Source organism: Venturia canescens, chromosome 2 (assembly GCF_019457755.1).
Source record: "Venturia canescens isolate UGA chromosome 2, ASM1945775v1, whole genome shotgun sequence".
Classification (NCBI taxonomy): Eukaryota; Metazoa; Arthropoda; class Insecta; order Hymenoptera; family Ichneumonidae; genus Venturia; species Venturia canescens.
In genome coordinates this window covers 19,272,704-19,299,079 of record NC_057422.1, presented here as the reverse complement: position 1 = coordinate 19,299,079, position 26,376 = coordinate 19,272,704, and the positions used below count along the sequence as shown (strand labels likewise).

Genomic DNA, 26,376 nt, shown 5'->3' with positions numbered 1-26,376 from the left:
AAATGGCGTTTCTTTCGTCGGGGCTGTCTCTCTCCCACTAACGCCGAAATCTAATCTATGAGACTGCGCCTTTATGAGTTATGAGTACGACACATGAGTCATGAGGGAGAGAGAGAGAGAGAGAGAGAGAGAGAGAGAGCACGTGGAAGCGACGAAAGAGAAGGAAAAAAGTCTAGTATAGAGTTACACACACTCATTTACACTCACAAGAGCGTCGACACACACGCGTACACTCGAAAACAGGGCATTTGATTCGATTCTGAAATCCGAATGGCCTCGAGGCTTAGGCATCCGTGCGAGTTCTCCTAAGCTCGTCCAATCGGAACGCCGACATTTTCAAAGTAGTCCCCTCCTCTCGGAGGTACACAAATTCCCCTCTCTCTCTCTCTCTCTCTTTAATTTCTATACGTCGATTGCCCCTTCGTAGTTTATTCGTGTTGCTCGTCTCCCCCCTCCGTTTCCTTTCATTGCAATAATATCGCTTTGGCCCTTTCCTTTCTGCTCCCTATCGCAATCCACGCGAGCCTACTACGCTAATGGCTTTTCTTTCTTTTTCATTTGCTGCTATGAAAGTTGATCGAAGGACGAGATTAGTCTGACAGGGGCTAAATTTTTTGTTCACTCATCTTTTTCGTTGCGAGGTATTCGAAAAAGGACTGGAGCCTTCGATTTTATGTTTCGCATTTTAATGGGGGGCACGTGCACTCTTCTTTGAATTCATGAAAAACTGGGGACTTTGAAGGTCCTTTTTAGTGGATGGAGGATTTTTTTTCTCCGCAACAATTCCATGTGAAGGACTCATTCGACGGTGAACTTTCACCAAGAAAAATATCATTCAACCATTTTTTATCTCTCGGCTGAAATTGAAAGATTCAAATTCCCAAAAAAGTTGTGAACATTTCTCAAAAAACGTTGGATGAATGAGTTTCTCGAGGGCACGGAAATCGGAAAGAGCTTCTCAAAATTTCTATCGGATCGAGGGCTTTTGAAAAAAGGTGTCGATATCGACATACACGAAAAGATGGCTCGCTGCTCGGCTCGTTGATTGGCGCTTTGTGAGGAACTCGCGGAGCGACTATCTCGGCGGGTTCTTTCCCGCAGCGCACAAGGTTATCCTTTGTCCGAAAGTCTCGTTGCACCAGAACACGACAGCAGTTTGACTGGGCAAGCGTGTGCGAGTATTTTTCTCCCTCCTTCGTTCTCCCCCTTGTCTTGTTGCTTTTTCTTCTCTTCTTCTTCTTTGGGCCCAAACATTGCACTCGGCACAACTATGTGTGCGAATAATATGCGCCGTAGAATTATTATCTCACGATTGGAAATGCAAAGCGGGGCCAAACGGGGATAAAGAGAGCGGCGTGCGCGCATCGTTTTTCCATGCAGGAGCATACCTCACGTTTATTATTAACAAAATCACATTTATATGGATATTATTTGAATGAATACATGAATATATAAATATATATTTATGGCAATGAAATATAAGAGGCTCATCGTGTGTGCGAAATTCACAATCGCGCGTTAAAAAGCTCTACTTTCCACAGAATCTAAGACAAACTAACGTTCATCATGATTTATCCTAAAAATATTAACACCGCACAATCAACGAGCTTCGAACGTATTGTTTTCGCACAATTGTTCGACCAATTATCTCGCAATAATTGAGATAACGGTTTTAATTGCACCGCTGACAGGATGTTGCAGCTGCGCGTTCTCGTTGAGAATATACTTTTGAAAAGCCTCCATGTTTCGGCCTTTCATGACTCGGTTACGCGCACGTTCGGTGAATGCATGTTTTTCGGTCATGCAGTCGACAATCGTCATGGATTTTAATGAGTGTTCGTGACCGAAATTCTATTTTTTTTGTACTTGCTTTTGTAATTATTTTTCGGAGCAAAAATAATTGGAGTTTTGCAAAACTTTTTGCAGTTTTATGAACAAGCGAATAAACAATGGTTATTTCTAGCTGTGCGAGTGCGAGGGAGTTTTCATCGGAGGAAAATCAAGGAGACTTTCCTCTCACTGGGATCTTGGCGGGGGTCGATTTTTTCCAGCGGACACTGGTGAAAATACCGACTTTTTCCACTGACGCATCGATCGCTTGGCGAAGCATTTTCGCTGCATTTGTCGAGTCGGCGAAAACATAAAAATAAGCAAACGTTGGATCAGCCTCGCACGCAGGAGCGTCGTCCCCGCGTCATCTCCGTCAATGAGAATTTATAGGAAAAAAGCGTGAATCTCAGCGTCGTTATCTAACCTCGCGGCGACTTTTTCTTCGCGAAAATCCGGCGAGGCGAGAGGAGGCTGTGTGTGGGGAATGTTGCAGAAGAAATAACGAATGGAGCAAATCTTTTCGGTGCTAAGGAACGAGGCGAAGAGAGAAGAAGGAGAAGAAAAATAATGGGAGGGGGCAGAAAAATCCGTGAATTATCGTCAAAGCTTTCGTGGCCACGGTTGAGAACGGTAACGAGGATAAGCCGATGAATTATCGAGAAGACTTTCGTCTATGTCTGCATCCCACTTTTTCGTCCTGCTCGCGGAAATCTCCCGTTGTTTTATCTCCGTTTTTCATCGCTGCGAGTCGAGGCACGATGATTGTCCATCGAATTTTCCGTCCCATTCGTACCCTCGATTTTTACATTTCCTGTGATTATTCAACGAATGAAACGGGATGGATAAAACTGCTTACGAAAACGAGTTAAAATCGATCGACTCTCTCGCATTCCCGCGACCCATTTGAAATTCAGAAGAATAAGAAAATGAGGGAATTATTGTGCACGATAATTGTTTTCAAGAAAACTGAATAATGCGATAATTATCCTGTTTTCATCGAGACGAACGAAACTCTCAAATGTGCATCACCACCTCTCGGATATTATTCGATTGCGAAAATAATACGGAGATGACGCGAGTCTTGGGTTATGCCACACACTATTCTCGAGTTTATATCGGCGCTGCTGTTGCTTATATTAGTCAATTCCCCTGATGGCGAAAAATAATTCGCATTCTCGGCTTCCAACAGTTGCGTTAGTCAACGAGCCAAGTGAAGAAGAATTTTTTATTTTTTATTTAGGAAAATCAACGTGAAAAGTGCGTCGTTAATTCAAAGGAATTCAAGATTGTTGCGGAAACGTTTCAATCGACTCCGATAATAAGAATGAATTTTTAATATTTTAAGGGGGAATAAGAGTGGGGAAAAAAGCTTTTGTACGGTCCAGGGAAAGCAAATTAATCGGTAAGAGCTTATTTTATATTAATATTTAAGTTACATCATTCAATTTTATCCTCTCAAAGCTTGAAACGCGTTTTTCTCGAAAGCATGCTTTTTGACTTGGTTGACAGGATAACTCTGTCAGATAAATTTTGTCCAATCGTCTTCGTTCAAAAAGGATTCTCTTCAGAAAACTTATCGCTATCGTCGCATCGTAGAGTTTTTTAAAATTGTTCACTTTTCTTATTACCAGTTTACTACAAAATGTTTGTGTAAAATTCGATTTTTTTTTTTAAATGGCTGCCATTTTTTTCCTAATAAAAATTTTCTACGGTGCTGCGACAGCTGTACTATTATAAAATTTAATAATCTTTTTGAATTTTTCACTTCAGATGCTTGCTGTGGCACTTATGCTGTCAAAAAATGTACTAAAAATTAAAAAAAAATTCCACGCATACTTCATTACTTCAATAATTAATACACAAAATTTCAAATAATTTGATCGAGCCGTTTTTTCAAAAGAAATTCCTAAAAAAATGACTCGTTTTTCTGCCTGTCACATTTATATTCTCCCTTAATCGACCACGAAAATCAGTTTTTGCGTATCTTTTATGGAAAATCCCAACGACCAGCAAGAGCTGATGAGAGCCTCGTCTGACTCATCTATCAACAAATCCGGGAATCTGTGACAATGTCAAAATAATCTGAGCATTTTTTATGCACAAAAACTCAAAAAATATAACCCCCGCCACCAGGAATCGTTTCATTCGGAGAATGCACAAACTTGGTGTTGATTCTTGGCTCGCTTTACCGAGTCTCTTGATAACGAACTCTTTCGGATAGTTTAAATGAACAAAGACAACCAAACCAAGGTAATCGTTCATTCGAAGCACTACGAACTTGCAACGAGCCGGAAATATTTCGAAATAAAGCTACTGGTAAGTAGACAAGGCACTCGTCTCATTGACGTTTCGTACTGGCGGTTAGCGTGATTGTCTGATTTCCAAGAGAGCGAGCGAGACGGAGAGAAAGGTCCAAGCCCGAGTCACCGCTGAGTGTTTTTTTCTATCAGTGATTTCTCACTAATTTTCCGGCCGATTCGTATAAATTTATCGCTAATGATCCTTCGGAGCTGTAGATTTGAGCAAAGAGTTTTGTTTTGCGTATCAGATTCCCAAGTTTTAGGTATTTTTTGCACAAACTTGGAAAACTGCACGGATAGAAGGTTTCGAATTTCTCGACAACGTGAAAATTTTTTATTTCTTTTCCTTCGAACGTTTACAACAGGAATAATCTGCGAAAAGCAAATATTATGCTGGATCGACAAGCCGAGGCCAACAAAGCGAAATTCAGTCGATTGAAACGCTTAACTCACCGGACAGAAACATCCTTGAATCAACGAAACTTTAGTTGAACCAACAAATTCAATGTCACCAGCAAACAATTTAGTTGAATCATCGAATTTCTCGTATCAGTCTAAATAGTCAGGCGCAGTTCGACTCTTCCCAAGGACCTCCGTAATTTTCAAACACATTCAAGATCCCCTTGACTAGGATCGTTCGAGCCGGTTCGACCCGCGCTCGAGTGGTGCGCCGACGAAGCTTGTCGTTCGTTCCAAAAATGCAAAAACTCCACCGCTTCCATGTCATTTTTTCTGCGAGTTCCCGCACCGAGAATCGCTCCCGCAAAAGGAGTGAAACAAAAGACAACAAAACCCGAGGAAACGAGACAGACTTTTCCGAGCGGGAGTGAAGAACCGTTCCACCCTGGACCGGCTGGAGTCCACGGCGTTGCACACACGCCCGCGAACCCGCACACGTCGGCACCTACGTACTTCACTCTTCGCTCTTGGTGAGCTCACTTTTCTCCGGCTTGTGCGAGCGATGCAGTAATCGGATATCGGTCTCCGCAAGCCCGTCTATGCATATGTGAGAGCATTAAACATACGAGCGCGCGAATACGTACGAAAAATGCGTCGTGGTCACAGGCCTTCCCTACACGCGTATGCACACACGCGCAGTTGCACAGGGCTTCATGCTCGAAAGTATGTATGCGTGTATGGGAAAACGTGTATATAGATCGTCTGCACAATACTGCACTGTACAGACGTCGGGACGTTGGGAGGGAGCGGAGGAGCGACGCGACGGTGACCCATTTATCGTTCTCTCTCGCAAACGCTCGACTTTGCGCGAGAAAGAAAGAGAGAGAGAGCGAGCGTGTTGCGTTACTCGCGAGGGCTCGAGCAGGCGGCGCGCGGGTACGGTAATGGTGATGACATTGTCATAAACCATTAAGACATTAATTTCGCGAGCGCGTTCGCGAGCTTGCACATATCTATAGGACACGTATGTAGGAAGTGATGTCGCGAGAGGATTCGATCGATCGAGGGCTGCTTTTATAAGCGCATATATGTGCTCGTGTTCCTCTTCAATCTTTCCGTCTCTGTCGGCGACTATGACGGGGCCATCGTTGTGTGCACGGCTCGGTTATAGGGGAACCCTGAATTATCAATCTTGCTCGCTGTCGCGAGAGAGTCTAGCGCCGAGTTGGCGTGTATACGTGCGCGCGTCTACGGAATCGTCTATATTGGTGTATACGAAGTTATCCTCCGAAGGTGCATTTTCTTCCGGATTATAACAGCACTCGTTGCGATCGCGGCAAGGTTTCTTCGAGAGGAACGCACTTGCTGGGAGGATCTTGTTGCTAAACTAAGAAAGAAACTCCCGCAACGACGAGTCTTCTAAGATGCTTTCGTAATTGGTACACGGCGATACACTGAGAAAAAATATTGTTGATTCAACAACGATTGATGTTATTGGAAGAGTTAAATTGCGATTTTTACTCCTTAATTGGAGGTATAATCACTCTGAATTTACTAATGAGTTACTAATTTGAAATTGTGAATGGATTTTTTCAATTTATCTTTTGGAGGACGAAATTACGAGCCATTAATTAGGGGATTCATCACTAAACCCGAAATTTCATTCGTCCATGGCGAAAATACTTTAGTTTTTTGTGTAAAAAATCGCATTAGAGAGCGCAAAGGGAAATGGATAAAGAAAAAAGCGGCAATGAAAAGACAGAAGCAAAGGTGAGGTCATACGAGTGCTCATTACCGATTTCGTTAAATCTTTAACGCGTAATATATTTTTATTACTAGTAAGACAATAGTCTCGAATTTTTTCCCAAACCTTAATTATATACTTCATTGCTATCGTGTACTTTTTCGTAAACTTCGTAAGAAGCGTTCATTCGTTATATGGAAAGATAAACCAACAAGACGAACCCTTTAAAATTTGAAATGTGTGTGCAAATTAAAAGACTTTCTCAAGAAAATCGTTTCGTGCATGAACTACCTAAATTGCATTGTTTCCGAAGAGAACGAGTCTGCAGTTTGATTTAAAACTCTCTCGTTCGTTCAATCACATTTATAACCTCGTGACATCATATATTTCATCGGCACCCCCCGTAAAGCCACGTTTCCTTGTTCGGGTGGGGATCAAATGTTGGAATGATTAAAATTTCGAACAGCTAAAATCTCGAATTTATAAACTTCGAATGATAATATGGAGACGGATAGATTCGACTAGAGCTTTGAATGCCGAAAATAAATAAAGCAGAAACTGCAAGGTTCGAAGAACGTTTGCATCGAAAATAGAATGTAACAATCGCACATAGGACGATGATTAAAATATCGATTTTTCGAAAATTCGACTATCACTCTTTCGATTCATAAATTACTACAGTCAGCGATACTGTGAAAATTCACAATTTTGAAAATATAATAACGAAATACGAAATATTACTGAGGTCGAAATACTGAAACACCAAAAAGTCGAACAGTCAAAATAGCGAAACGTTAGAAAGTCGATCGATCAAAATAAAGAAATGCAGCGGAGCTCCAAATACACGCGTCTCACTCACTCACTTACTCAGACCGGTGATCTCCCGTTTTAAACATCGCCATTTTGACTTTCGCCTTTTCGAGCCATCGCTATTCCGCATATCCAAGTTTTATAGGCTCGAAAAATTCACTTTCGATTTTTTCCTACTCTATATTCTGGTCTCTCTGTAAAACAATTACTGTCCATTTTGAATTCGAAAATATGAACTTTCGACATTCGGATGGTCCGTTAAAATTGCATTCGAAATGAAAACTATCGAAATATATATTTCCGGGTAAATATGAATTCAAAGAAGGAATTTTCGATTAAACGCGCAATCCGCTGAATAGTTGATCGGGAATAAGAATTCCGAATGACTTATTTTTCTCCAAACTGATATCACAACTTTTAAAATTTCGAAATATCGACCGTTCTACAATTCAGTTATTCGACATATTGAACCCCACCCCCTCGTTCCAATGACTTTTTTAAATCGAGACTCGTCGCAGGGCTCCAAACAATTCCAAATATCATTAGTTTACCCTCTCGCACTATATCCTCGGATATTCTATAGCTGCGTGTATCTCCGTTTGTTCAAACGAAAGTAGAGGATCGAGTGAATGAAGCGAAGCGAATAAAGACGCTTACGCCTGTGTCCATGTGCATAGAAAGTTATCACGGTAATGTATATCTGCATACCACAACAATAGTAAACTCGACGTCGAGCCCTCCCTCCCTCCCTCGCCCTTCGTCCTCTCCCACCCCTAATCCAGCATCCCTATGTTGCACATCGTACACGTGCACTTCCGAGATCCGGTGTGTGTCAGCTTGGCCGTACATATGCTCATGGATCGCTGGTGTATATGTGCATACGGGTATTTACGAACGTTTGCAACTGTCTCCCATCTTCCCTGTGTTCTCCAATATTGCGTGCGTACGCTCCTGTCTCTTTGTGCGTGTATGCGTCGTCTCTGTTTGCTAAATTACACAAGGGCTTTGCTGTACGCAAAGCTTCCTAACACATATATCGATAACCGTGTCTATATTGTATTTATAGGCGCGTCGTAAACGCATATCCTGTACAAATAGCGTTAGAGGTGGTAATTTGGACCCTTGCTGATAATATGACCCAGTCGAATAATCCTGGAGCCAACGTGAGCCGGAAACCGGCGAGTAATGGAACGGGTCTATGGCGGTGGGAGGTTATTGATTGCGAGGAGGCAATATTTTTTTCGCGAAGCTGTGATTCGTCGTGACGAAGGTTTAAGGTATTGTGACACTTTTCTATTGTAATTTTGTACGCTCAGTTGCTCTGGTAATCCTGGCTGTCTTCGTGTTTGTACGGGGATCGGATTTCAGTCGAGTCAGTCGTTTGGTTTATTCGTGTTTATTATTTTGGGCTAACCGAGTTGTCGAAGTGACGAAGGTTCGTTAGCGATGCGCGCCCGCTCGAAAAGTTTATCTTGCTCTGACGTTTATATCGTTTTGCTCGCGTTTGAAACTCGACTCGATCCTGTCACTTTTCAGGATTCGTAACGCGTTTTTGCTGGTAGAATAGACCGAGGGTTCTCAACGAATGGAAGTTCCCGCCAAATTTTGAACGCATGCAGCGAACATTTCCCTCTTCACAGTAAATCACGTTTCTTCTAGCATCGATAGTATCCTGAACTCAAAGAAGTTGCGACGAATGGAGGAAGCAAGAAATGAAGAATCTAATGAGAGTAATGAATTTTTTGAAAAATCGAGTAAAACTCACGAGCTGGAGGAAGCAGAAGTTTTTTCGTTGAGTAAGGATAACCCGCGGCGGTTTGTGCCTCGAAATCAAACAGGTGCATGCCACTGTAGAGAAACGCGCCAGCGTACGTACGTATATAAAACATGTAAACAGCACATTGCACGATCCGTTTCACTAAGAATTTCACATATTCCGCGTCACTTTATGAGAACAAGAGCACAGCGAATTTCCGAAATTTCCAACATCACCGATGCCTCGGAATGAGTAGTTTTTTGTTTTTAAGCACTGTGCGCCCGAACGATCGAGATGATTCGGGTGCGAATGAGAAAAGCGCGAATGAATTGTGTTTTGTTTAACGAAATTGCCCGGAGTCCGGCGATGATCCGCGTCAGTTGAACTAGGAGAATCTCGGTCAATGGAACATCGACCACGGAATGAAATATTTCGCAAAGATGAAAATAAGCACGCGAAGAAAGTCGCGCTTCGTCGTAAAATCGGTGGAAAAATCTTGCGCAATGATATTTTTCTTTGCCGAGCGTATATTCGTCTCCCCGCAAGAGGGTTGCTCGCCCTCGCAGAAGCGTTATAACACACGAAGCGGTAATGGGTGGTAGTTTCTTAGTGAGATCGCTTCTGGCTGGCCGCAGTCGTCGGACTTTTTCAGGGGAAACGTTCGGAAAAGACGAGCGGTATCTCGTCGGGGGTGGTTAGGAGAAAGGGAGGGCCGAATAGTGCCCTACTCCAAACGCGGAAGGAAAAAGAGAGAGAGAGAGAGGCGATTGCCGATGTAAGAAGCAAAGGGGCCGAGAGGCGAGCGGGGGCGGCGTCATTTTCGTCAATTTAAACTCACCCTCTCGAGCGAGTACACGACGACGACGACAACGACAACGTTGGTGGTCTCGGAACGCGCGCGTTCCTTTCGCAAGCACGCTTTTACGAGGGTGAGTCTCCCCCGCCCCTCCGAACGTATTTTCTCCCCGCCCCGGTGAAATTGGAGGCACTTCCCCGTCGGGCGCTCACTCCGTTTCGGTCGCCCCTTAAATGCTTTTCGTTCGTCCCCACTCCAAAGATTGGCACGAGCTTGATCCCCCTTCGCCGCAGCATCGTATGCCATTCGGCCCCACCTCGCCTCATCGCCGAAGCGAGGTCAATCGACGGAGGGGTGCGAAGAAATGCATCCATTCCCCTCTCCCCCTTTCCACCTCGCCGCCACATTCCATCTCCAGCTTTCTTTTTATCCCCTTTTCTGCTTCTTTTACCGCCAAACAACCCTCCGGTAGTTCCATCCCCACCGCGCGAGCTTGTTTTTGTTTCCTCGCGAGTTTCGAACGCACTTCCCCGACTCACGCACCGCTATCCACTTCCTTCTCGAATCTTTTCTGCTCCTTTTTCCCACCGTCCCGCGTCCCTCCTTTGCCCCGTGGCAGCCCCCCCCGCCCCTCAGAGCCTGTTATTAAACTCTTATGTTTTCTTGTTTTACGCGTCTCACCGCCTTCGCCGGAGCTCCTCCGACGGGAGCAGAACTTTTGTCAAAGTTTGCAAGTTTTCTTTCTCGAGAGCCCGGGGAAAGCGTTACGATTATTCATCGCGTCGATCGCGGAAGGATTATTTCCAATACTGCTGGGAATACTGACATGAGAATTTTCAACGTACGAAGGGAAGGGACGATTGGAAAAGATGGTAACCAGGAGCAGGTTGAGAATAAATATCGTTCGGATATTATTGGAAAAGGGGTCGAGGGTAGAGGGAGCAGATAATCTTCGTCAATTTGCCCCACCCCTGGAAGCAAACTCTCGCGCCCATTGCATAGGGTCACCACGCCGATCTTTCTCTCAAACTCCCCTTCTCGAAGTAATACTCTCCAAGTCTAGGATTTCGCTACGGAACGAACCCCCCGACTCGGGGTTCATCCCTCTCCGGGTTTTGTGCCGACGGCGGAGACTGTACTTCGGGGATGCAGGCGCGCCCTTTTCTTTCCGCGCCACCTTCCGTCGAAGTGAGGTCAATCGAGGATGCGAGCGGGGGAGAAAGAGGGGGTTGCGAGTTCGAAGACGCGACTCGCTCGTTTCCCCACTCGATGCTGCACTTTCTCACCCTATTCCACCTTCTACAGCCCTTTTTGCCCTCCGTCTTTCTTTTTCCCATTTTGCCTTGCTCGCGCGACCCCACCATAGCCACTCAATATCGTTTCATTACGCACCCCTCTTTTACAACCCTCGTCTACCCTCCTCCCCTCCGCCCGCCTACCGTTTTCCTTCTTTTTCCGCAAGAAGCAGCCAGGAGAGCTCGGGTCCAGTATCGGCGTTGGCGATGCTCGCTCTATTTTTTTTCTACTCCGCTCTTCTTTCCTCCCCATTTCTCTCGCGTCCACCCTTTCATTTCTTCGCTTGTTTCTCATCTTCTTTTACTGCCGCACTTTTCTTTTTGTCATTGGGCTTTTGCCCAGGAAATCCAAAGCTCTTCCTACACCTACTCGCTCACCTCTCGCAAGGGAGTTCCGCACTCGCCGCCCCCACCTCGACCTTTTTCATAACCCCCCCCCCCCCCCCCGGAACGTCCTTCGGCCACCGGCATCCTCGGCGAAGGAAAAAATAAAAAACCGGAGGCAGAGACGCCGCCACGAATGCCCACGAATTTTTATTGTTGCCATTCTCTCTCTCTCTCTGCGTTTTTATGCGCGGCTTTTAACGACCACCACCCGCTCGCTCTTTCGTTTCCTCCTCCTCGACGCAGCTGCAATTTTTTTCCTGCCTTCGTCTCGCTCTTCCTCTCTCCTTGTTCCTTCATTTCGTTACCTAGCTGCGAAGCTGCTACGGTGAACTCGGCGAGCAAGGGACGAAGAGCGAGAGGAATTGGCCGAAGGGCGTGCTCCTTCTTTCCTCGTAACTTTATCGACTTTATTGTATTTTTAAAAATCGACCTCCCCCCTTTCTTTCCATACCCGTCCTCAATACGCTCTATGGCGTTGCGACGAAACCACACCCATAATAAAAAAAACGCTCGTTGCATCAAGTTCAGCGCGTAACGGAGAAAACAAAATATCCGTTTTTGCGAGCACGCGTCGGATCAATCTTCGATTTCCAACCTTTAAATTTTTAGCATACCAAGTTACGAAACAGAAATGAACAATCGAATGAGCTTTCGTCAATAAAACACGAAATAGCACGGAATATATATTCCAGTTTTGTAAACGATTTCAACGTGCCTACGAAAAACTTGAAGTGCTCGAATCTTCGAAAGAATATAATTCGACACTCCCGTTCCGTTGACGCTCTGTTTTCAGAGCGTTCGTTTTACAATTAAAATGGATATCGATAACGCGTGTACAAACACGAATAATTGGCAAAATCGGAATAAACCTCGATCGTTATAGTAATAACGCGATATGCACAACAAATCCATTTATATATATACGCATGTGAAGATGAACGCACATGCGAGAGCCACACGTGCCACAGAGTTGCGAAATTCAAAATTAATTTACGGATATTGTAACCGCTAGGTATTTCGGCGGAAAGTTCCGGTCCGAGCCACGAGGGAGAGACCCCGAGATTAATAACGTGGCCGGACACGCGACCGCTTTCTAACGAACGCCACCAAATATCACAAATGTTCTATTACCATTGCAGGGTTCAACGAGATTCATTCGATTCGGTGGATCGCTCTCGCGATGTGCATCGAGTCGAGGTCGACGAAACTTTTCCGATAGGACGAAAGAATATGAATTTTTGTCTTTCCTCATGCTCTTTTTTTTTTTTTTTTTTCTTTTTTATCGAACAGAAACAAGGATTTATTCAGTTACCTATACAGCTTCGTTAACCCGAGATGCTGAGGGATTCCGTGACTCGTGGCAACGTCAGGAGCCGAACGAACCTCGATCGCGAGCGCAGCCGATTTGATGAAAAAAACATCGTGGCCTCGTTGCACTCGATCGACATGATTTCTTTTCTTCTTTTCTTCGACGCACTCGTTTCCCGACAACTCGCGGCGGTGGTCCGTTAAAAAAGCTTACTTTTTCTGACGAGGCTGCGCCGCGTGCCGGACTCAACGATTTGGTTTCGGTTCATGACGGTATCAGAGGCGCGACGTTCTCATCGAATTCTCGTCGCAAAATCTTGAAAATCTTCAAAAGTTTGGTCAGATCCGCCTTCAGGATTGGACTCCTGACAGGTTCGACGAACCCTCGCGAACGAAAGTTGGTAACAGCTTGTTGCATCCGAGTGCGTGTAGCATGTGCTACGGGACGACCAACGTGACGTTACGAAAGACCCAACATCGCGCGGACCTCGGCATTGTCGCGAGAGTTAAAAACCCGAAAGGGACGAGGAGAAAAGCGAAATAACAACAAAAGCTATTTCCGGAGGATCGGAACCCCGCGTCGCGTCACTCGGTCTAATTTTCTCGCTAGTTTCCGGCACGGATGCACACGCCACGCATATACACAGCCACAATATGCACGCACACACAGACGCGCACCCCCTTTGGAAGCACCTTCGTAACTACCCCCACCGCAAGACACCGAAACTAAGGAGATGCGCGACCGAGCAAGTGACAGATCGATCGATTCATAAAGTCCATCGATTCACCGTCCAAAGCCGGAGAGTTGCACACTGAATTTAATCGATGAGGGGCGGAGGGGGGGGGGAGGAGGGATTGAATTAGCAAGCCGCTACAGAGTGCGTCAAAGATTTGCTTCGTTCGCAATCAGCAGCCACTTATTCCTCCGAAATATTCGTTGCGCCCTTCGCCTCGACTCAAAGTTTATCGCGTTTATTTAAATAGTGCTCAAAGCGAATATTTCAATTGCAGTAAAATCAGGAGGTTTCATCAGAGCTTCACCCTTCGATGAAAAATAAGGATGCTTCACGAGTCCGCACATTTTTTTCGTCTCCCTCGACCCGTGTCGGTTCTCCAGGTTCAGCCAATGAATTAGAGCGCAGAAAAAAGAGAGGTGAAAAATAAACAACGAATCGTAACGGCAGATGCTGCAGTTGCGAGGATCTCGCGCTGATCACGCAGCGCGAAAAGACACGTGAAGGCGGCCTCGTTTCCTGCCTTTATGGCGTCCTCCCGCCCCCGGTCGCGCCGCGAAACCGACTGTCGTCGTTTCTTCCAATTCGCACACGAGAATCCTCCTCTCCTACGTTCGTAGACCCCCTCGTTTCTTCCCCTCGCGTCCTTCTCGCGATGCACCCTAATATACGTCTATATACGTGACTCTCGCTCCCTCTCGGTCTCCCGTATTCCGCCGCGCTCACCCACCGCTTCTCCGCCTCTCTCTCTCTCTTCCTCCTTCACCTTTTATCTGACATTCTCACCCCTTTTCCCCGCTGGCCGCGGCCACCCTTCCTTTCTCTTTCTCCCTCGAGCTTGCTCTCCCGAACTGAACCTCATCCCCATTGTTCTCCCCTCCATTTATCGTGCCAGTTTCACTCGGCACCGTCTGCTGTGGCACACGCGTCAACAACTTCCCCCCGTTGGCGGAGCGTTCAACAAACTGCGATTTCGGAGATGAGTCCCTTTTCGATGTTCTTTCCGCGGTGCGCGAAGAACCTCAATTTATCGGCATTCGTCGGGACTTGTGGAAAAATCGACGCAATTTTACAGCATGCCGTAAAACGAAAGTCGCTTGAAAAAAGGAAAACGAAGTAAGGGCGATTGGCGAAAGGGTTGCGAAATTAGCGCTGACCGCGGGATGAGCAGCCAGCGGGGTGAAAAAAATAGCGGATGAGGACGCGGCGAAACTATCAGGGAGTTTGGAAACAGGCGAGCCACGCGACAGAGTGCTAATGACGCATTTTATGAAACCCATCCTCGTGTTTAGATACCCACACCCCCCCAGAATAGAAAAGAAGAAAAACTTTTTGCTTCTCCGATTCGTATTAAAAACCCAAAAGCGGCGGAGGGGTTGTCGGGAGAGTGGCGTAGGTGCGAAGCACAAGGCGCGCGGTGGGATCTCTTCGCGAGGGGTTTCGCCAACTCGAGCGAAAGAGGAGCCAGCGAGGGGCGAGGGATTTCCTCAACGTAGATGAGCGGTGGCGCACGCGGGGCGGAGACCGAAGGGGGGCAAAAAGGACCGACGAAGAAAGGGGTACGGAGCGCTATAAAAACAGAGGAGCGACGACGAAACAACGTCGAGAAAAACTTGGGGGAGAGAGTGCGCTGGGCGAGGACGGAGACGGTGGAAGGTGGCGGCGGGAAGGGGAGAGAGAAAAGAGTGGATATCGAGGAGAGTATGTGCGGCCGAAAGACAGGGATGCAATAAGAAAGAGGATGAAAAAAAGTAATGCAAAGAGTCGAGGACAGGGGCTCGTGCTGGATGTTTGTGGAGGAGAAAGTGCGGAGACGGAGGGATATCGGGAAATTGAGGAAGAAGATAGCGATAAGGTGCTTTCGTTTCGGGCGTCGACGTCGGCGACGCCGAGAAAGCTTATAAAAGACGGAGTCGGTGTGTGCGCCAGTCGGTTGTCCGTGGTCAAGGCACGCAGCTCTCGTGCAACGCCGCTTCCAGCACGTACAAGCTTTTCACACGAGTCAGCTTGCGCGTGTGCACGCTTACACAGCGGTGGAGATAGATATTCATAGCTCCACGTAAGAACATCAACGTGCCACCGGCTCGCGGGTAAAAGGGCGTGCGATTGACCGGAGCAAAGGCTCGACCGGTCGTTACTTGCGCCCTTCCTTTTGCGAGGACTCCAAATGTCGGATATCTGTATAGGTTCATGCGAGACTGTGTTCGCCGGTTAACTCCGGTGACGAAGGGTAGGCGAAGCTTCTTCGAGAGGGAAGGGAGCCGGAGGGGAAACAACCTTGGTCGCCTGAGAGAGGGAGCGCGGAAAGCACAGCAGGCTGGCGAAAAAGGTGGGGAGCGGAGATTGGAAAGAGGGCGAATAACGGGGGGGATAAGGAAGGGGTGCGAAACAGAGGGAAGAGCTGGGTGGACAGATATGCCCGTTCCGGAGGCCTGATTTTCCGTCCCCAAACTCGCACACCTCGCTCTTTCCGCTCCCTTTTCCGCAACGCATCCTCTCCCGTTATCTTTTCCTCGTATTTTCTCTTCGCTTCTCCCTCCGTTGTTTCGCACTCTCTATTTTTTCTGTCTCTCACTCTTTTTCCACAGCGCAATTCGCGCGTGAACGCGCCCTTCTTCTGCCTTCGCATCCAACCCAATTCCCCTCTTCGTCCTCTCACATTCTGCCTTCGCCCTGCACTTATTTCTCAGGCCCAACTCAATTCGGTGCAAATACGTACGCCGCAAACGCGACTGTTTTTCGCTCCACTAATCAGCCCGGAATGATTTTTCTTCCGGTAGAGAAAATAAACTACCTGAAAAGTGCATCAACTCTGATATCTCAGTCTCGAAGTAACCACACCTACGAAAACATGCGCTCTATCACCCAAACATTAAGGAGGGTGGATCGCGACGATACGATGTTGCCATGCTAAAGCATGTTAAAAATATGAAGAATTTCAAAATTACAAGAATTTAATAAAATTTGGTAAATGTATTCTTTAAAGATATACGAGACAATATAAATTTTTTTAGATTTTTCTACCACATAGCTCTCGAGTAATTGAACACTAAAGTTCACGTGTACAAGCATAGTTTTTATACACAGTTATACATCTCGTGCGTAAGAACTTCGATTTAACGCTCAATTATTCGACAACCGAGTCGCAAAAAAACGTGAAAAAAATGTTATTCGTATACTCGATGCCGAAGAGCGTTGTCACAAAATTTGATCAAATTCTGATTACTTTGATTCCGTGATCGACTCTTCTTAAATTCGTCACTGAAAAATCGAAGCCGCATTCGCGAAGCTGCAGACAGAACAGAGAAAAAACGTCCTAGCGAGCACGAGTGTTTTCCACACGCGCACAGAAGCCTATTGATCGATGGATTGCGTTGATTGAGTCTTTCTCCAACCATTGGAAAATGGAGACACATCCACAGAGGGGAACAATCGGAGAATCGAGAGAGAAAGAGAGAGCAAAATAAAGACATACCCGGAGCAAGTATCGTTCGAGATCGAGGCTCCGGTATATAGTCAGACAGGATTCGGCTTTTCAACTCGCAACAGGTCTCACCACGAGCTCACGGTGCGCCGTCCGGCTTGCTCGTGCGCTTCAATCCTCGTGTAGAAGAGACTGAACCAAAGAGAGAGAGAGAGAGAAAGAGTTGGAGCTCGTAGAAGGGTTAGGGGGGGGGGGGGGAGGGGGTGAGGAGTTGGTTAAACTCGAGGCATGGGGTGATACTCCAAGTAGTACGCGATATGCTATATTCATTTGGAGGCTATGTGTTAAGCCATATACATGTTCGAATGTGTGTGTGTGCGCGTGTGTGTCTGTACAGTCCATGGCACGGAGGCAGCACGAGTGTTAGGGCTATGCTTGGCATTGGCTCATTCCACGAGCGCAGACTCCACTGCGAAATGCAAGAGGGAAAGTTAGAGGAAGACAGGGAGCGGGGAGGGGGTAGAGAAATAGAGAAATAGCGAGAAAATGTGGCGGTGTGTGCGTTGCATAAAGTGCATCACGTGCAAGGGCACGTGAAGGTCGCGGTCGGAAGAAACGTCTCTCGGGCTTATGAGATCGATTTGATTATATCACTGTAAGCGGATTATAACATTGTTTGGGTTACGAATCGACTCGGGAATGACTTAAAAATATGAAGTATTTGCATCTGTGCGGAGCTCAGCTATTTCGAAGGGAATATCCGGCGCTGAGTGACGGAGCCACTGCTGTGGTGGGATCGCGATAACGAGGCGGACTCTGGATCAGCTTCTCTTGGAGTAAGTCACTTGTATTTGTGGTTATATTAGGATGCTCCTTTGTCAAAGTTGGGCGCTAAATCTTCCTTCAGCTACGTTTGGGTTTGGGGGTAATGCGAGGGCTAAATGGCCCGAGAAGTCCGGCTGCGCGTTTGAGTACTCGACGCTAGGGAAGTGTTGGCTGGACTTTCATAAATTCGGTGGCTAGTTTTGAGACGCTTTTGATTATGGGAAGGAACGCGAGGGCCGAGGAGGACTGGGTTTAGAAGTTTTGGAGAAAAATTGAATGGAGTTTATTCTTCGTTTGGGGCTCGGGGTCCGGGGGAAATGATGGAAACGCTTTTCTGTCGAGGTTCGAGATGGCAAAGTTTGCGAAATTGTTTCGGCAGGTTTTCAGAAAAGGACGTCGGTTACTCGAGTGCGCTGGGAAAAATATTAATTAGCCGGTTGCCACGCAAATTTTCAGTGGATCACAAGAGCTTGTGCGAATAATAAGACAAAAACGAATTTAAAGTCGTTGACAACATGGAAATTCTAGGGATTTTATCCTTCAGACCAGCGTGCTTTTGCAGCGACACGTTTTCATTACTGCATAACTATGAGAGCGATGGGACAACTGTGCAGGCGATAAAACCACGCTGTGCTCCGTAAAATAATCTCGGTCGTGATGGAACTCGAAGGTCAACAGGAATTAAACTCTGTAATTATGATAGTTCGTTCTCTACTGTGTGAAACACGCTTTTTTTTATCTGCTTTGTCATACGCGACGTTCCATAGTTGTTTGTTCGTTTCGGGGAAATTCAATTGAAGAATATTTCAAGCGTTCAGTTGTCCTCTGAACAGGGATCTCGAAAAGGACTCTAAAATACCGCATCGAGTGAAAAACTTGGAAGAATGAAAACAAAAGTTTTCTGCGCCCGATTGCTAAAATAAAATATTCCGAAAAGTCGCGGATCACGCGAATTTCGAAAGGCGATACTGAAAATAATTGAAGAAGATACAACAACTTTGGTAGACTCTGTTGAACCGAAGAAAACACCTTAAAATGTGCAGTAGGGTGATTAAAAAAATATATATCTTTTTTTTTCTCAAAGTTGCAAGTGACTGTGTTAATACACAATGAAAAAGTAATTCTCGCAAAATTTGTGCCATTTGAAAAAATGTTTACAGGTGATGCCAACGACGTTACATTTTTTTTTCTTTCCGAGTGACAAACGACGATAAAAAAAGATCGATTGTCCGGTGTTGCAATGATAAAAGTTGGCCCTCAATCAGGAGTTGATTCTCTCAACATTTGAGCTTGAAGGAAAAATATCTAACGTCATCCAATGGTTTTTGTGAAGTTTTTTTTTTTTTTTCGATTTTTCGTAAAGCTCTCGAGATAAAAAAATGATTAGCTTTGTTTCGCAGGTTGATTATTTTCTCCACATTTTTTCATTAAGAAAGAAAAAAAAATTTAACGCCATTAGCGCCACCTTAAAAATTCGTTTAGATGGCCCAAACTTTTCCATTGCGTATTAACATAATCATCGTTCTCAAGATTGGCTGAACCGATTAACTCGCGACAAAAAGCAAGCGAAAGATGAAAATCGAAAAAAAATTTATACAAAAATTTTCAAAAAAAATGTGTTTTTTGAGTCACCCTATTGTCCAGTATTGAAAAAATGACTTAGAATCTATATGTGTTATCGGGAGGACTCGATCGGATGAACTCACCAACTACGAAGACCATATTCTTTGTCCATCGCAGCAGTTCCCTCCTGATGTGTCTGCGTTCCTGTATGCAGCGAGCATAGGGGCACTCCGCCATTTTTAAAATCACATCTTAGGATGTGTGATTTTTGTCGCCTTGCTCTCGTGTACCCGCGTGTAGGACACACCTCGTAATTTCTTCAGTGTCCGCGTCGCGATCTACCTTGAAGTCATCGACAGCTTCACGTTGGCAAAGTTCTTCGGGTCGTTGCCACGGTTGCAGCGTATTTGTGTGAGGAATCCTCAATGTTTTCTTGCACATGAAAAGCTCGTTTTTCCCCTAGCTGACGTCCCTCGTTCTGCTCGTTTTTCCCATGCTGTTTCGGCCGAGGATGATGAACGATTTTCAGCCGTTAGCCTCTCCTTTCCGGGGCAGAATCTCCTTATTTTTCCGTGGGTCTCGTACTCGGGCCAATTTGGCAGTGGTGCAGAAAAAAATGGCGATGGTGGCTCAATTCTCTCAGAGAGTTGCTTCGAATCTTATAACGCGTTAACTATTTGTTATTTCTGTCTTTTCTATTCAGCCATAAACTCGAGTACTTTTTTCCTCTCGTTTTCGAACGCTTATTTTCTCTATTTTTCGCTCCAAGCGTTCAAAATTCCGCTAATCTATTTAGTTTGAATTCTCAGACGAGGAGTGGATGAGTAGTTTTAAGGCATGAATTACCGAAGAGTCGATCTTCGTCGTTTCCTAATCAGCAGGCAAGATTGTGCCGATTATTAGATTCCCCCCACGATTCTCATTGACTCGTACGACACTGAGTTTCCTTTACTTTTATTTTCTTCTTCTCCCTTTTATTCGTACGTCACTCGTCTTTCGTTCGCCAATCTTTCGAATCGCAATTTTTCTCCGTTACGCCCACTGTTCCAAGCTCCCTTCGTATATACATCAGCCAGGGTCTTTCCTCACCAATCACAGGCCCACGGGGAGGAAGGAAAGCGAACAAAAACAAAACAACAGAAAAAATCTTCAGGTCGTGCAAGCCCTCGAGGACTCTGCTAAATCGACGACTTGCTGGCGTCGCCCGTTCTGATCTCCAGGTTCAACGGATCACCCTTCTTCTCGTATCTGCAACCGAAATGATAACGGCAACGTTGAGTATATTCTTGAGCTTTAAATACATGGATCGTATAACAGACAAGTATGAATGCATTTTCGTAATATGAGGCGGGCATAAAACTGGGCCAGTCGAATAAACTGCTCGTAAGTCGTGATTTTTCGAGCAATTCGAAAAAAAACTTGATCGCTACGGTTATTCATGAAGTAGCACGAGAGCCAGAGTACGAGGAGAAACGAGAGAGAACACAAAACGAACGTAAAATAAGCAGAAACAAAGCTCGTGAAAAAACAGAATAATAGTAAGGGGGGAGCGAGGTGAAAAAATAATAATGAAAAATCTAATGGCAGGGGCGAGTACGCGGAGGGAAAGAGGAAGGAACAATCGTGTGGAAAGAGCACATAGAAAAAAAAATAGTGGTTCGTACATAGATGGTAAAAGCTCCGTAAAAGAATGTAAACAATTGGAAAATCCTACGGTCGAGTAGTGTACGAAAGTATAAAAGTGCATAGGCGATCGGTAAGGCATAGGTTTAAGGGCGGGGAGAGAGCGAAGAGTCGGGTACATAAGGTGCGGGCAATAACGTACAGAGTTAGCCCCCGGGGTCGGCGAGGGGCGCCGGAGAAGGGAGGGTGAGAGAGGGCGAAATTGAGCAACGAGCCACAGGGCGAACAGAAGACAGAGAAGCAAGAAGAAGAAGAAGAGGAGGAGGAGGAGGATGGTTGGACGTCGGACAAGCGAACGAACGGTGAACGAGGGTTGCACACGAAAGGGGGTGGTTCACCGCCTCGCCGGTCTGAAAATACGTACAGGGGTAGATTCGCGTAGCCGCGAGGAAGGAAAGAGCGAGGAACGGAGCGAAGAGGCAGGGGGGCAGGCGGTCGAAGAAAAAAAGAAAGAGGGAGAATGAGCGAGAGAAAAAAGTGGGGGTGAAGTAGGACCACAGGGAAAGAGGAGCAGAGTGCGCCTAATATGCAACAGGAGAAAAAGAATTGGCGATCAATAGGTAGTAGCTGGTAAGCGTCCTTTCATCCACCCCCCACCGCCCCTCCTACCTTCGCCACGACGTGAGCGAGTACCATACCTTCGTCCTTTTTCACCTGCAGCTTTCCCCCGCCCAGCCCTGTTCTCCATTCCTCTCACCCTTTACCGCGCCAGATCCTCTTCCTCATCCCTTATAAAACTCTCGATCCCTTCTTTCTTGTACGTTCGATACGAGAGATTCCTCTCTCTTTCCTCCGCTGCATCGCGCTCAGCCAATAGAGAGACACGCACACATTGGTACAGAGTTTGAAAAATTGGTCTCGCTGTTCGACCGTATCGGTGAAAGGACCGCTGTCTCTGTCACTATTTCCCTGATTCCTGTCCCTCGCCCAGTGCTCGATGCTACCTCCGGCCCGCTCCTCTCTCCCCTTGCACATCTTCGATCCTCGCTCATTTCGGCTTCTCTGTTTTTCCTACACATATTCCTTTTTCGATTTCTTTGGCTCGTCGCGATTGCACCCTCGCCAACCCTGAACGACCGAGCGGAGCGGTTCGGTCGCGCGTTATCTCGGGGAGTTTGCTACCAACAAAGTAGACGAACGAACTTGAAAGAGGGGGCGAGGTAGAGCGGGCAGCTTTTCCCGGTCCCTGCGAGGCTCGCTTTCCAGCGACTGTTTTATGAAAGAAATCTTCTAGAGTTTGCACAAAGCCCTTGGAACTCGTAGAAACAGAGCGGGGATGCTCCGCAGCGCTCCACGGAAGTGTCCTTTCGTTATTTGTGCGAATTTTTTAACACGCTTCCGAGCGTTCATCAATGTTACGCTCAATTTCCTATCTCGTACAACGAAAAGAAAAGATTCGAGGAGCCAGTTGCCCGAAGATTTGAACGAACAATTGAGTAAAGTGTGCGTGCAAGCTGATCGTTTCAAAGTCTTTTTTAGGTTAGGTCAAGAGTTCGGGAGTTCCGAAACGCGTGGAATATCTTGCGAGGAGCGACGAGGATCGACGGAAGAAAGTAATACAAAGAGAGAGAGCGAGAGAAAGACGGCGAGGGAGAAAAGGAAAGAGAATTTGTTCTCGTGTGACTATATCGCGGCGAAGCGCAAGCTTCGGAGGAACGGCGCCGTCGTTGGTGTCCTCAAACCGTTCGCTCTTCTCTCTTTCTCTCGTGCTTGCACTCCACAAAACTACCCTCCGGGATCTCTCTTTCTTCTCTCATCGGACGCGCCGTTCGCGTACACGACAGAGCCAACGACGTCATTGAACCCTCGGCGCGGTCGCGCCAGCAAGGGGAGCGACAGAAACGCCGGCGAGAAAGAGAGCCGAGGAGCGAGCGAGAGGGAGACAGAGAGAGGAGAAATATGCGAAAAAGAGCGAGCGCGAGTGCGAGAGGGAGGAAGCGAGGGGTGGAAGGAGACAGAGAGGGAAAGAAAAATCGTTAGGAACTCGGTAAAGTCTCTTAGGTCACTCGGACTGGTATGGTGTGGCGAGCGATTCGTGCGACCCTCTCGTACACGCGTACAACCGCATGCATCCTACATGCGCGAAAATTCATGCACGCGTATGCGAGTCTCTATGAATATCCGAGTGAACATAAATATATAGAACGAACGCGTGTGCGGGCATGAAAAACAAAAACAAAACAACAAAAAAAAAACAAACTCGACGTACATAGATTTCTTGATCGATGCTTGCGACTGGTGAGCTTCAAGGCGAAACTCGGCTCATGCGAATTAGCAAGTTCGTGCGTGGACGTCACGACTCAAGAGAAGGGAGTGTTGACTCGAAGCTCGTTCGAGGTCAGACGCGATTGTCGCCGAATCGAGCTGAGCATTTTACTTCAAATTTATTCCTTCGTTCAATGATTTATCAGAATTTTTTTCGAATTTTCGTTCTGGATTGTGCGATTTTTTGATATGGCACTTGTTTTGATCCACTATTTTTCTTTAGTCTCCCGCAATGAAGGCAACAACGAAAACGTAGTCGAATCGAGGGAATTCGCTCTCCGGTTTATTCGAAACATTTTAAATTGCTCATTGGGATTCATCGTTGGTTGGAGAGAGGAGCAGCGAGGAACATATACGTCGCACAGATCAAGCGGTCTCTCGCAGACTCGCGTCTGCTGGCCTTTCCTGTGCGTCGGATCAATCCAACAGAATGTGGGTCAATGGAGACCCGAGATCAAGGGGACATGAGTGGCGAACTCGAGGATTGCCGCGAATTTGCTAAATTCTTGGGAACGACGAGGCCTCGGATCGAGGTCTATTTAAAGCTCTCGTGTGATGTTATAGGAGCAGACCAACTTTGTGCACAAAAGTCTGGGAAAATCCGTTCCGATGGAGAAACCTTCGACCGCTTTGATTTATCGTTCGCATTATCAATTTGATTCGTCAAACTTTTTCCAGTCGCATCCCCGTTCCAAAAGTTTCATTCGTTAAGCAAAAACAGAGGGAACCTCAAAAGCGAGACTCTCCGCGTTAGTTTTCTCTTTGAAAAATGCGAAGAAGCGAAAACACACGTCGGCCCGAACTTGACGCAGGGACGGGTCCCCGTGCGCCAGGCAGAGTCGAGCTACACCGCTGCCCGCATCGTACACGAATAAATACAGCGATGTATGTGCGTGCACACACAGCAATGGGAAAAATGCGGAGGGACATAAAATTTGAACGATTCCGAGGAGATCAAAGTTTGCCAGCGTGAGCGTAAGTCCGAAGGAGCAAGGGAGAAAGCGAGGGAAAAAGACAGAAGGAGAAAGCAAACGAAAGAGAGAAAAGTGAAGGGGAGAAAAAGAAAGCTCGCGAGGCACGGTTGAGCTCGAACGCGCCGATGATATATACGTATTTACGTACACTCCCTGATCGATTTTTCCATTACGAGAATCCAAGGTGCACCCTCCCCCGACCTCTTTTTCTTTCTCTCTTGCCTACCGTTCAGAGGTACACACCGTACACCCCACCCAATCATCCCTTATCCATTTCTTTTCTCCTCGGAATCTTTCCTTTCCTCTCGCGTTCGCCTTCCCCACTTGGATCTGCTGTGAGGTTGGCGAGGCTTCCCTAAAGTCTGCACTTCCGTCACCCACTACGGAGACCCGAGCTCCCGGAAAGCCATCAACCCTTCGCCGTCCATTCTCCGTCGAGAAAAACTCCTCGCGCCAATTTTACGTTCTTTCTTTTACTGCCTTTGAGATTGCTTCGTTTGCGAAAAAGGCTCCGTTACAAAATCAAACTGTTGAGAAGGGAGGCGCGCGGTGGACGAATACACGTATGCAGCAGCAATTGAAAGCATCTCAAGTTTGAGGAAGAACGGAGATTCGCTCCGAACGAATTCAAAGGTTACAAATTGAAGCCACAAAAGAAAGCGTTTCAATTGGCCGCTAATAAGATCCAATTTGCTGGACGAAGCACAATTGATATCTGCGAGCGAAAACTAATCGAGTCGGAGGCTCCGACGAATCAGGGATAAATTGGAAAAATATTTTTGTGATTGGGAACACGAGACGTTTTCATAGATTCGCGAAAGGTACTTTGAAACGATAGCGCTGCGAAAAGTGGAGCCCAAAAAGTATATGGCTCATGGAAGAAGGGGAGGAAAGAGGCTGAAAGAAGTTCTCGTCGAGGCAACAGGCCTTATTATTGCCGTGATAACGAAGACGAGTATGCCCGAGACGTTTTTTGCCCCCCCCCCCCCCCCTGAGAAAAGTAATAACGACGAGTGGATGAAAATGGGAAGGTAAAAAAAGGAGGATGGAGAAAGAGCGGAGGGAGCGAGTGCGAGGATCGAAGGAGCAGCGGAGTCGTAGAACGCTTTCTCCTCCATCAGCCCGTCGGATTTTTGTAGTCGCGGTAGCAGTGGGGAGAGGAATGGAAAAAGGCATTTCGAGGTGGAGATGCGAGGAGGGTCGTCGTCGGAGTGAGAATACGGACGGGACGTGCGGAAAGGTATTAAAAAACAGAAGAAATAAGGTTAGGGCTGCCCGGGGGCGAAAGCGAAGGTCCGGGCGTTACGGTGCACTGTGATGAAGCGAAAAAGGAATGGGGGGTGAGTGGGAAAACGACGACGGGGTCGCGAAGTAGACGCGCTGAGAATCTTTGTTGACTTTTTTTTATGGGAAATCGTTGGCGAGATGGAGAATAAAAGGAGCGGGCGAAGCGACGGTGTCGCGAATGGGCGAGCCAGCGAGAGAGCAGGGAGAGAAAAGCGGAAAGCAAGCTGAGAGAATGGAAAAAGCAGAATGAAAAAAGGGCAAGTACCCCTTGGAGAACGGGTTGGAAAAAGGATCGCGAACCAACGGAACAGGGGCGGGGGCAGGGGGAGATTGTACGTCAGCGTTGGTTGTTGGGTATAATTTGAGGGTTTGCGACTCGGGGCGCTGTGCCAAGTGGAGGAAAGATCTGGGGATGCACGAGGCGGAGAAGCTCACCTCTTGGGCGGTTGCTCACCCCGTGCGGTCGCGCGAAATATTTTTGAGAGGTGCACCAAAGGACTCGTCGCACCGAGGCCGAAGGTTGGTGCGTGTTCGGAAGGTAAAATGAGCCGAGCGAAGGCAGAACAAGGGCTGAGGGAGACGAAGGGAAAGAAAGAGGGAGAGAAGGAGATAATAATGTGCGAGAAGGGAGCGAGAGACAGGGCGAGGTTACGGAGGGGAGGCTATTAGGCGAAGGAACGTAAAAAACATTTGCAAGTACGAGATAGCGCGAGGCGAACGAGGAGAGGGGCTGTTGAGGATGAAAAAAATAGAGATTCGGGGCGAGCAGGGAGAAAGCGGGGGCAACCTAATATGATGAGGGGAGAAAAGACAAGGTGACAGAGAGGAAGAGGAGGCGAGAGTGAAAGCGAGAAAAGAAAGCGGTTCGCGCGGGAAGAGCGGAAAATGCGAGCGACGGGAGCTAGCGCAGTCTCGTAGAGCAAAAAAACTCAGATGGAAGGAGAGATGAGAGAGGGAAAAGGAAAGAAAATGAGAAGCGGGGAGGCGGACGAAGAG

The 26,376-nt window shown here is 46.7% G+C and overlaps 1 long non-coding RNA gene across 2 annotated transcripts in view; it reads right to left on the bottom strand.

Moving 5' to 3' along the window:
• LOC122407004 (uncharacterized) overlaps positions 1-26,376 on the bottom strand; it is a 91,668-nt gene that overhangs the window by 7,984 nt on the left and 57,308 nt on the right. For both annotated transcript variants that reach the window (XR_006260127.1, XR_006260128.1), the window contains exon 2: positions 19,315-20,419. This is a non-coding gene — a long non-coding RNA (uncharacterized lncRNA). The remainder of the gene's footprint in view (positions 1-19,314; positions 20,420-26,376) is intronic.